Raw genomic sequence first — 9691 nt, 5'->3', positions numbered from 1 at the left:
GGCCGAAAGAGGCGAAAAATGCCGAAAATGGCCAAAAATGGCCGCCGGCAGGGCCTGTCGGTCGGTTTGGCGGCAGCCTGGGTCGGTCCCTGCAGACCTGGAGGCTCGAGAAGGTTTTTGGCGATGTCGACCGATTCTCGATTTGCCACCTCCTACTATTCTGCAGGTACCCCGCCAACCTCCCCTGCCGACAATTCCAACCGTAAGGTCGGGCGGTAGTCCTACCGACGAAGAGGCCCCAAAGCCCGCAAAACGCCATTTTGCCCTTTCCTCATCGGGACTTCCGCGGGGAACTCATTAACCAGCTCCATGAGTGGCATGCCAGAAATTGCAACTTGACCCGTCGCCGGGCAGATTCGCTACTCTCTGCGGGAATACCCCCACCGGGTGCCGGGTAAAGGCCTCGGATCTGACCTCATGGACTTCCGTCTGTGCACGGATTTTGCTCTCGCGGGCCCAAGAGCCTCATTGCCCGGCCTGCCAATGCAACCCGAGGTCCATTGGCCTCATTGGTTAATTATTTCTCGAGAAAACACTTTGCCTCTCCGCCAGAGACTAAGTCCAATTGGTTAATCATTTCTCAAGGCCACAATTTGCCTGCCGTTCAGAGACTAAGTCCAATTGGTTAACCATTTCTCTTGAAAACACTTTGCCTCTCTGCCAGAGACTAAGTCCAATTGGTTAACCATTTCTCTTGAAAACACTTTGCCTCTCTGCCAGAGACTAAGTCCAATTGGTTAACCATTTCTCGTGAAAACACTTTGCCTCTCTGCCCAGAGACTAAGTCCAATTGGTTATCCATTTCTCTGGAAAACACTTTGTCTCTCCGCCAGAGACTAAGTCCAATTGTTTAACCATTTCTCGTGAAAACACTTTGCCTCTCCGCCAGAGACTAAGTCCAATTGGTTAATCATTTCTCAAGGCCACAATTTGCCTGCCGTTCAGAGACCAAGTCCAATTGGTTACCCATTTCTCTTGAAAACACTTTGCCTCTCTGCCAGAGACGAAGTCCAATTGGTTAACCATTTCTCTTGAAAACACTTTGTCTCTCCGCCAGAGACTAAGTCCAATTGGTTATCCATTTCTCTTGAAAACACTTTGCCTCTCTGCCAGAGACTAAGTCCAATTGGTTAACCATTTCTCGTGAAAACACTTTGCCTCTCTGCCAGAGACTAAGTCCAATTGGTTATCCATTTCTCTTGAAAACACTTTGTCTCTCCGCCAGAGACTAAGTCCAATTGGTTAACCATTTCTCTGGAAAACACTTTGCCTCTCTGCCAGAGACTAAGTCCAATTGGTTAACCATTTCTCTTGAAAACACTTTGCCTCTCTGCCAGAGACTAAGTCCAATTGGTTAACCATTTCTCTTGAAAACACTTTGTCTCTCCGCCAGAGACTAAGTCCAATTGGTTAATCATTTCTCTTGAAAACACTTTGCCTCTCCGCCAGAGACTAAGTCCAATTGGTTAACCATTTCTCGTGAAAACACTTTGCCTCTCTGCCAGAGACTAAGTCCAATTGGTTAACCATTTCTCTTGAAAACACTTTGCCTCTCTGCCAGAGACTAAGTCCAATTGGTTAACCATTTCTCGTGAAAACACTTTGTCTCTCTGCCAGAGACTAAGTCCAATTGGTTAACCATTTCTCAGGGGCACACCGAGGGCAACCTGTAACGTCTCGCGGGCCCGGGGGCCCCTTTGCACGGCCTGCCAATGCAATCCGAGGCGCACTGTCCTTCGTTTGGTTAACCATTTCTCAGGGGCACACCGAGGGCACCCTGCATTGTCTCGCGGGCCCGGAGGCCACTTTGCACGGCCTGCCAATGCAATCCGAGGTCCTTCGCCCTTGGCCGCCTTCCCGGCCGGCTTCGGGACGTTTCGGGGGCTCTCACCGGGGCAAATCCGGTCCCCCGGGCGATTATGAGGCCTCCCCGGGCAGGCCCGGGCTTCAGGCCGCCGCTTTTCCATCCCGGCCGAAAGAGGCGAAAAATGCCGAAAATGGCCAAAAATGGCCGCCGGCAGGGCCTGTCGGTCGGTTTGGCGGCAGCCTGGGTCGGTCCCTGCAGACCTGGAGGCTCGAGAAGGTTTTTGGCGATGTCGACCGATTCTCGATTTGCCACCTCCTACTATTCTGCAGGTACCCCGCCAACCTCCCCTGCCAACAATTCCAACCGTAAGGTCGGGCGGTAGTCCTACCGTCCAGGAGGCCCTAAAAGCCCGCAAAACGCCATTTTGCCCTTTCCTCATCGGGACTTCCGAGGGGAACTCATGAACCAGCTCCAGGAGTGGCATGCCAGAAATTGCAACTTGACCCGTCGCCGGGCAGATTCGCTACTCTCTGCGGGAATACCCCCACCGGGTGCCGGGTAAAGGCCTCGGATCTGACCTCATGGACTTCCGTCTGTGCACGGATTTTGCTCTCGCGGGCCCAAGAGCCACATTGCCCGGCCTGCCAATGCAACCCGAGGTCCATTGGCCTCATTGGTTAATTATTTCTCGAGAAAACACTTTGCCTCTCTGCCAGAGACTAAGTCCAATTGGTTAACCATTTCTCAGGGGCACAGTTTGCCTGCCGTTCAGAGACTAAGTCCAATTGGTTAACCATTTCTCAGGAAAACACTTTGCCTCTCTGCCAGAGACTAAGTCCAATTGGTTAACCATTTCTCGTGAAAACACTTTGCCTCTCCGCCAGAGACTAAGTCCAATTGGTTAACCATTTCTCAGGGGCACACCGAGGGCAATCTGTAACGTCTCGCGGGCCCGGGGGCCCCTTTGCAGGGCCAGCCAATGCAATCCGAGGCGCACTGTCCTTTGTTTGGTTAACCATTTCTCAGGGGCACACCGAGGGCACCCTGCATTGTCTCGCGGGCCCGGAGGCCACTTTGCACGGCCTGCCAACGCAATGCGAGGTGCTTCGCCCTTGGCCGCCTTCCCGGCCGGCTTCGGGACGTTTCGGGGGCTCTCACCGGGGCAAATCCGGTCCCGCGGGCGATTAGGAGGCTTCCCCGGGCAGGCCCGGGCTTCAGTCCGCCGCTTTTCCATCCCGGCCGAAAGAGGCGAAAAATGCCGAAAATGGCCAAAAATGGCCGCCGGCAGGGCCTGTCGGTCGGTTTGGCGGCAGCCTGGGTCGGTCCCTGCAGACCTGGAGGCTCGAGAAGGCGTTTGGCGAGGTCGACCGATTCTCGATTTGCCACCTCCTACTATTCTGCAGGTACCCCGCCAACCTCCCCTGCCGACAATTCCAACCGTAAGGTCGGGCGGTAGTCCTACCGACGAAGAGGCCCCAAAGCCCGCAAAACGCCATTTTGCCCTTTCCTCATCGGGACTTCCGAGGGGAACTCATGAACCAGCTCCAGGAGTGGCATGCCAGAAATTGCAACTTGACCCGTCGCCGGGCGCACTCGCTGCTCTTTGCGGGAATACCCCCACCGGGCGCCGGGTAAGAGCCTCGGATCTGACCTCATGGGCTTCCGTCCTCGCACGGATTTTGCTCTCCCGGGCCCAGGGGCCACTTTCCCCGGCCTTGCGAAGGCAATCGGAGGTGCTTCGCCCTCGAAACCGCCTTCCCGGCCGGCTTCGGGACGTTTCCGGGGCAAATCCGGTCCCGCGGGCGAAGGGGAGCCTTCCCCGGGCACGCCCGGGCTTCAGGCCGCCGCTTTCCGTGACCTACCGAAAGACGCGAAAAATGCCGAAAATGGCCAAAAATGGCCGCCCGGCACGGCCTCGCGGTCGGTTTGGGGGCAGCCTGGGTCGGTCCCTGCAGACCTGGAGGCTCGAGAAGGCACTTGGCGATGTCGACCGATTCTCGATTTGCCACCTCCTACTATTCTGCAGGTACCCCGCCAACCTCCCCAGCCAACAAATCGCAAATGCCGATCGGCGGGTGACCGTCCGGTAGTCATGCCGACGAAGAGGCACCTAGGCCCCGCAAACGCTTCCAAATCCGACCCCATCCCGGACCGGTTCTTTTTTAAAAAAGGCTCCCAGGACTCCGGATTTTTTCCTGCCGCACTCGGGACCACCCGACGGACACGAAACCGGGAACCTTTCCCCGGTCCGACCCTCCTCGGCCCGGCCAGCCGACGTCGAAGCGGCCGACTGGTTAATGATTTCACCCTGCTCCGACGTGACGCGTTTTCCAACCGCGCATGCGCGGCTCTGCCTCCCGAACCGCCCCCTCACGTGAGGGCTCTGGGTCCGCCCCCCGGCAGCCATTTCCTCCTGCCGGTCCGTTATTTTACGCCGTTTTTCGCCCTCCAGCCCTGCCGGAATGCTGCCTGCTCGCTGGTTAACCATTTCGCTCCCTGCACTTCGGCTTCTGCCCTGCTGGGGAAGCCCGCTGCTGCCTCTAACCGTACTCACGGGCGGGCGGCTCTGCTGCGCGGCCTCCGGCCACGCCCCCTCACCTGGTTTGCTGGGAACCCGCCCCCGGCAGCCTGTTAGTCGTGCCGGTTCGGTCTTATCGGCCCTTTTTGCACCTTCCCTGCCTGCTGGCATGCTTCGGCTCACCGGTCAACCGGTTCCCCGTTCTCCACTTAGACTTTTGAGCTGCGGGGCTGGTCTGCCGCGAACTGCACCCGTATTACGGGGCGGGCGGCTCTACTGCCCGTACGGCTGCCCTGCCTGTTAACTGGTTAACCGTTTGCCCGTCCACTACTTCGTCCCTGGACCTGCCGGTGTGTTCTGCAGCTAACTGCACCCGTATTACGGGGCGGGACGCTCCGCTTACCGGCCGGCTGCCATGCCTGCTTAACTGGTCAACCATTTACTCACATATACTTAGCCCCATGGAGCTGCTGGGCTGGTCGGCGACCTAACTGCACCCTTGTTGCCGGGAGGTCGGCACTAATTGCCGGCCGGCCGGCTGCCCTGCCTGCTAACTGGTAAACCCTTTACCCACATGTACTTAGCCCCTGGATACTGATGGGCTGTTCTGCACCTAACTGCACCCTGATTAGCGGGCGGGCGGCTGTAATTGCCGGCCGGCTGCTCTGCCTGCTAACTGGTTAACCATTGACCCACATGTACTTAGCCCCTGGAAACTGAGGGGCTGTTCTGCACCTAACTGCACCCTTATTAGCGGGCGGACAGGCGGCCGGCTCTAATTACCGGCCGGCCGGCTGCCCTGCCTGCTAACTGGTTCACCATTTACCCACATGTACTTAGCCCCTGGAAGCTGATGGGCTGTTCTGCACCTAACTGCACCCTTATTAGCGGGCGGGCGGCTGTAATTACCGGCCGGCTGCCCTGCCTGCTAACTGGTTCACCATTTACCCACATGTACTTAGCCCCTGGAAAATGATGGGCTGTTCTGCACCTAACAGCACCCTTAGTAGCGGGCGGACAGGCGGCCGGCTCTATTTCCCGGCCGGCTGCCCTGCCTGCTAACTGGTTAACCATTTACCCACATGTACTTAGCCCCTGGAGCTGATGGGCTGTTCTGCACCTAACTGCACACTGATTAGTGGGCGGGCGGCTCTAATTGCCGGCCGGCTGCTCTGCCTGCTAACTGGTTAACCATTGACCCACATGTACTTAGGCCCAGGAAACTGAGGGGCTGTTCTGCACCTAACTGCACCCTTATTAGCGGGCGGACAGGCGGCCGGCTCTAATTACCGGCCGGCCGGCTGCCCTGCCTTGCTAGCTGGTTAACCATTTACCCACATGTACTTAGACCCTGGAGCTGATGGGCTGTTCTGCACCTAACTGCACCCTGATTAGCGGGCGGGCGGCTCTAATTGCCGGCCGGCTGCTCTGCCTGCGAACTGGTTAACCATTTACCCACATGTACTTAGCCCCTGGAAACTGATGGGCTGTTCTGCACCTAACTGCACCCTTATTAGTGGGCGGACAGGCGGCCGGCTCTAATTACCGGCCGGCCGGCTGCCCTGCCTGCTAACTGGTTAACCATTTACCCACATGTACTTAGCCCCTGGAAACTGATGGGCTGTCCTGCACCTAACTGCACCCTGATTAGCGGGCGGGCGGCTGTAATTGCCGGCCGGCTGCTCTGCCTGCTAACTGGTTAACCATTGACCCACATGTACTTAGCCCCTGGAAACTGAGGGGCTGTTCTGCACCTAACTGCACCCTTATTAGCGGGCGGACAGGCGGCCGGCTCTAATTACCGGCCGGCCGGCTGCCCTGCCTGCTAACTGGTTCACCATTTACCCACATGTACTTAGCCCCTGGAAGCTGATGGGCTGTTCTGCACCTAACTGCACCCTTATTAGCGGGCGGGCGGCTGTAATTACCGGCCGGCTGCCCTGCCTGCTAACTGGTTCACCATTTACCCACATGTACTTAGCCCCTGGAAAATGATGGGCTGTTCTGCACCTAACAGCACCCTTAGTAGCGGGCGGACAGGCGGCCGGCTCTATTTCCCGGCCGGCTGCCCTGCCTGCTAACTGGTTAACCATTTACCCACATGTACTTAGCCCCTGGAGCTGATGGGCTGTTCTGCACCTAACTGCACACTGATTAGTGGGCGGGCGGCTCTAATTGCCGGCCGGCTGCTCTGCCTGCTAACTGGTTAACCATTGACCCACATGTACTTAGGCCCAGGAAACTGAGGGGCTGTTCTGCACCTAACTGCACCCTTATTAGCGGGCGGACAGGCGGCCGGCTCTAATTACCGGCCGGCCGGCTGCCCTGCCTTGCTAGCTGGTTAACCATTTACCCACATGTACTTAGACCCTGGAGCTGATGGGCTGTTCTGCACCTAACTGCACCCTGATTAGCGGGCGGGCGGCTCTAATTGCCGGCCGGCTGCTCTGCCTGCGAACTGGTTAACCATTTACCCACATGTACTTAGCCCCTGGAAACTGATGGGCTGTTCTGCACCTAACTGCACCCTTATTAGTGGGCGGACAGGCGGCCGGCTCTAATTACCGGCCGGCCGGCTGCCCTGCCTGCTAACTGGTTAACCATTTACCCACATGTACTTAGCCCCTGGAAACTGATGGGCTGTCCTGCACCTAACTGCACCCTGATTAGCGGGCGGGCGGCTCTAATTGCCGGCCGGCTGCTCTGCCTGCTAACTGGTTCACCATTGACCCACATGTACTTAGCCCCTGGAAACTGATGGGCTGTCCTGCACCTAACTGCACCCTTATTAGCGGGCGGACAGGCGGCCGGCTGTAATTCCCGGCCGGCTGCGCTGCCTGCTAACTGGTTAACCATTTACCCACATGTACTTAGCCCCTGGAAACTGATGGGCTGTTCTGCAACTCACTGCACCCTTACTGGCGGGCGGACAGGCGGCCGGCTCTAATTACCGGCCGGCCGGCTGCCCTGCCTTGCTAACTGGTTAACCATTTACCCACATGTACTTAGCCCCTGGAAACTGATGGGCTGTTCTGCACCTAACTGCACCCTTATTAGCGGGCGGGCGGCTGTAATTACCGGCCGGCTGCCCTGCCTGCTAACTGGTTAACCATTTACCCACATGTACTTAGCCCCTGGAAACTGATGGGCTGTTCTGCACCTAACTGCACCCTTACTAGCGGGCGGACAGGCGGCCGGCTCTAATTACCGGCCGGCCGGCTGCCCTGCCTTGCTAACTGGTTAACCATTTACCCACATGTACTTAGCCCCTGGAAACTGATGGGCTGTCCTGCACCTAACTGCACCCTTACTAGCGGGCGGGCGGCTGTAATTAGCGGCCGGCTGCCCTGCCTGCTAACTGGTTCATCATTTACCCACATGTACTTAGCCCCTGGAGCTGCTGGGCTGGTCGGCACCTAACTGCAGCCCTGTGGCCGGGAGGTCGGCTCTAATTACCGGCCGGCTGCCCTGCCTGCTAACTGGTTAATCATTTACCCACATGTACTTAGCCCCTGGAGCTGCTGGGCTGGTCGGCACCTAACTGCACCCGTAATGGCCGGGAGGTCGGCTCTAATTACCGGCCGGCTGCCCTGCCTGCTAACTGGTTAACCATTTACCCACATGTACTTAGCCCCTGGAGCTGATGGGCTGTTCTGCACCGAACTGCACCCTGATTAGCGGGCGGGCGGCTCTAATTGCCGGCCGGCTGCCCTGCCTGCTAACTGGTTAACCATTTACCCGCATGTACTTAGCCCCTGGAGCTGCTGGGCTGGCCGGCACCTAACTGCACCCTTATCACCGGGCGGGCGGCTCTAATTACCGGCCGGCCGGCTGCCCTGCCTGCTAACTGGTTCACCATTTACCCACATGTACTTAGCCCCTGGAGCTGCTGGGCTGGCCGGGACCTAACTGCACCCTTATCACCGGGCGGGCGGCTCTAATTACCGGCCGGCCGGCTGCCCTGCCTGCTAACTGGTTAACAATTTACCCACATGTACTTAGCCCCTGGAAAATGATGGGCTGTTCTGCACCTAACTGCACCTTGATTAGCGGGCGGGCGGCTCTAATTGCCGGCCGGCTGCTCTGCCTGCTAACTGGTTAACCATTTACCCACATGTACTTAGCCCCTGGAAAATGATGGGCTGTTCTGCACCTATCTGCACCCTGATTAGCGGGCGGGCGGCTCTAATTGCCGGCCGGCTGCTCTGCCTGCTGACTGGTTAACCATTTACCCACATGTACTTAGCCCCTGGAGCTGCTGGGCCTGTCGGCACCTAACTGCACCCTTATCACCGGGCGGGTGGCTCTATTTACCGGCCGGCTGCCCTGCCTGCTAACTGGTTAACCATTTACCCACATGTACTTAGCCCCTGGAGCTGATGGGCTGGTCGGCACCTAACTGCAGCCCTATGGCCGGGCGGGCGGCCTCAATTACCGGCCGGCTGCCCTGCCTGCTAACTGGTTAACCATTTACCCACACGTACTTAGCCCCTGGAGCTGCTGGGCTGGTCGCCACCTAACTGCACCCTTATCACCGGGCGGGCCGCTCTCATTGCCGGCCGGCTGCCCTGCCTGCTAACTGGTTAACCATTTCACCTTCTGCACTTTGCCTACCTTACCCTTCGCCGAACCCTAACCCTGGCCCTAACACACGCTCTAAACCCTGCACTTAAACGTAACCCTAACCCTAACACTCGCCCTAACTCTAACCCTAACCCTAACCCTACCCTTAAACCTTACCCTAACCCTTTGCCCGTCCCCGACCCCAACACTAACCCTATTCCCTCACCTTCTCCCCGTCACCGACCCCCAACCCCGACCCCAACACTAACACTCACCATGCAGGCTACAAATGCGCCGCCTTCGCAACCCTTCACCCGCCGGCACACTCTTACAACCGCACCAACCACTAGCCTCCTCCGGGCCCTTACCTTCCAGAAGGAAAATGCCCCTCACTCAACACCGACCCCAATCCACTCTGCGCAGCCGGCAATGGCGACGCCCGGTGCGGCCACCGCGGCCTCATTCACCCCGCTTCCTCCCGAGGCCTACCACGCCCTCGCTAAGCCCGTGCCTTACAAGCCGACAATCCCTTCATGCCCACCGCTTCCGACAACCACCGGCCAGCCGGCCAAGCCCTTGAAATCCAGCCCTTCCGCCAGCACCGACTCAAATCCAACCTCCCACCCCTTCCGAGAGCTACTCCAGGTCGGCCTCGCCCGTCAGATTGCTCCCCTTAGGCGTATATTAAGCCCGGCCCCACTGATTAGAGCCAAGCCGCGCGGAAAAGTGAGGGGTGAAATCATTAACCAATCCCGCCCGGCGAAAGGGGAAATCATTAACCAATCCCGCCTGGCGAAAGGGGA

This window comes from Cetorhinus maximus, unplaced genomic scaffold (assembly GCF_964194155.1).
Source record: "Cetorhinus maximus unplaced genomic scaffold, sCetMax3.hap1.1 HAP1_SCAFFOLD_3851, whole genome shotgun sequence".
Lineage (NCBI taxonomy): Eukaryota > Metazoa > Chordata > Chondrichthyes > Lamniformes > Cetorhinidae > Cetorhinus > Cetorhinus maximus.
The sequence above is the reverse complement of the archived record's forward strand: the minus strand, read 5'-3'. Positions refer to the sequence as shown.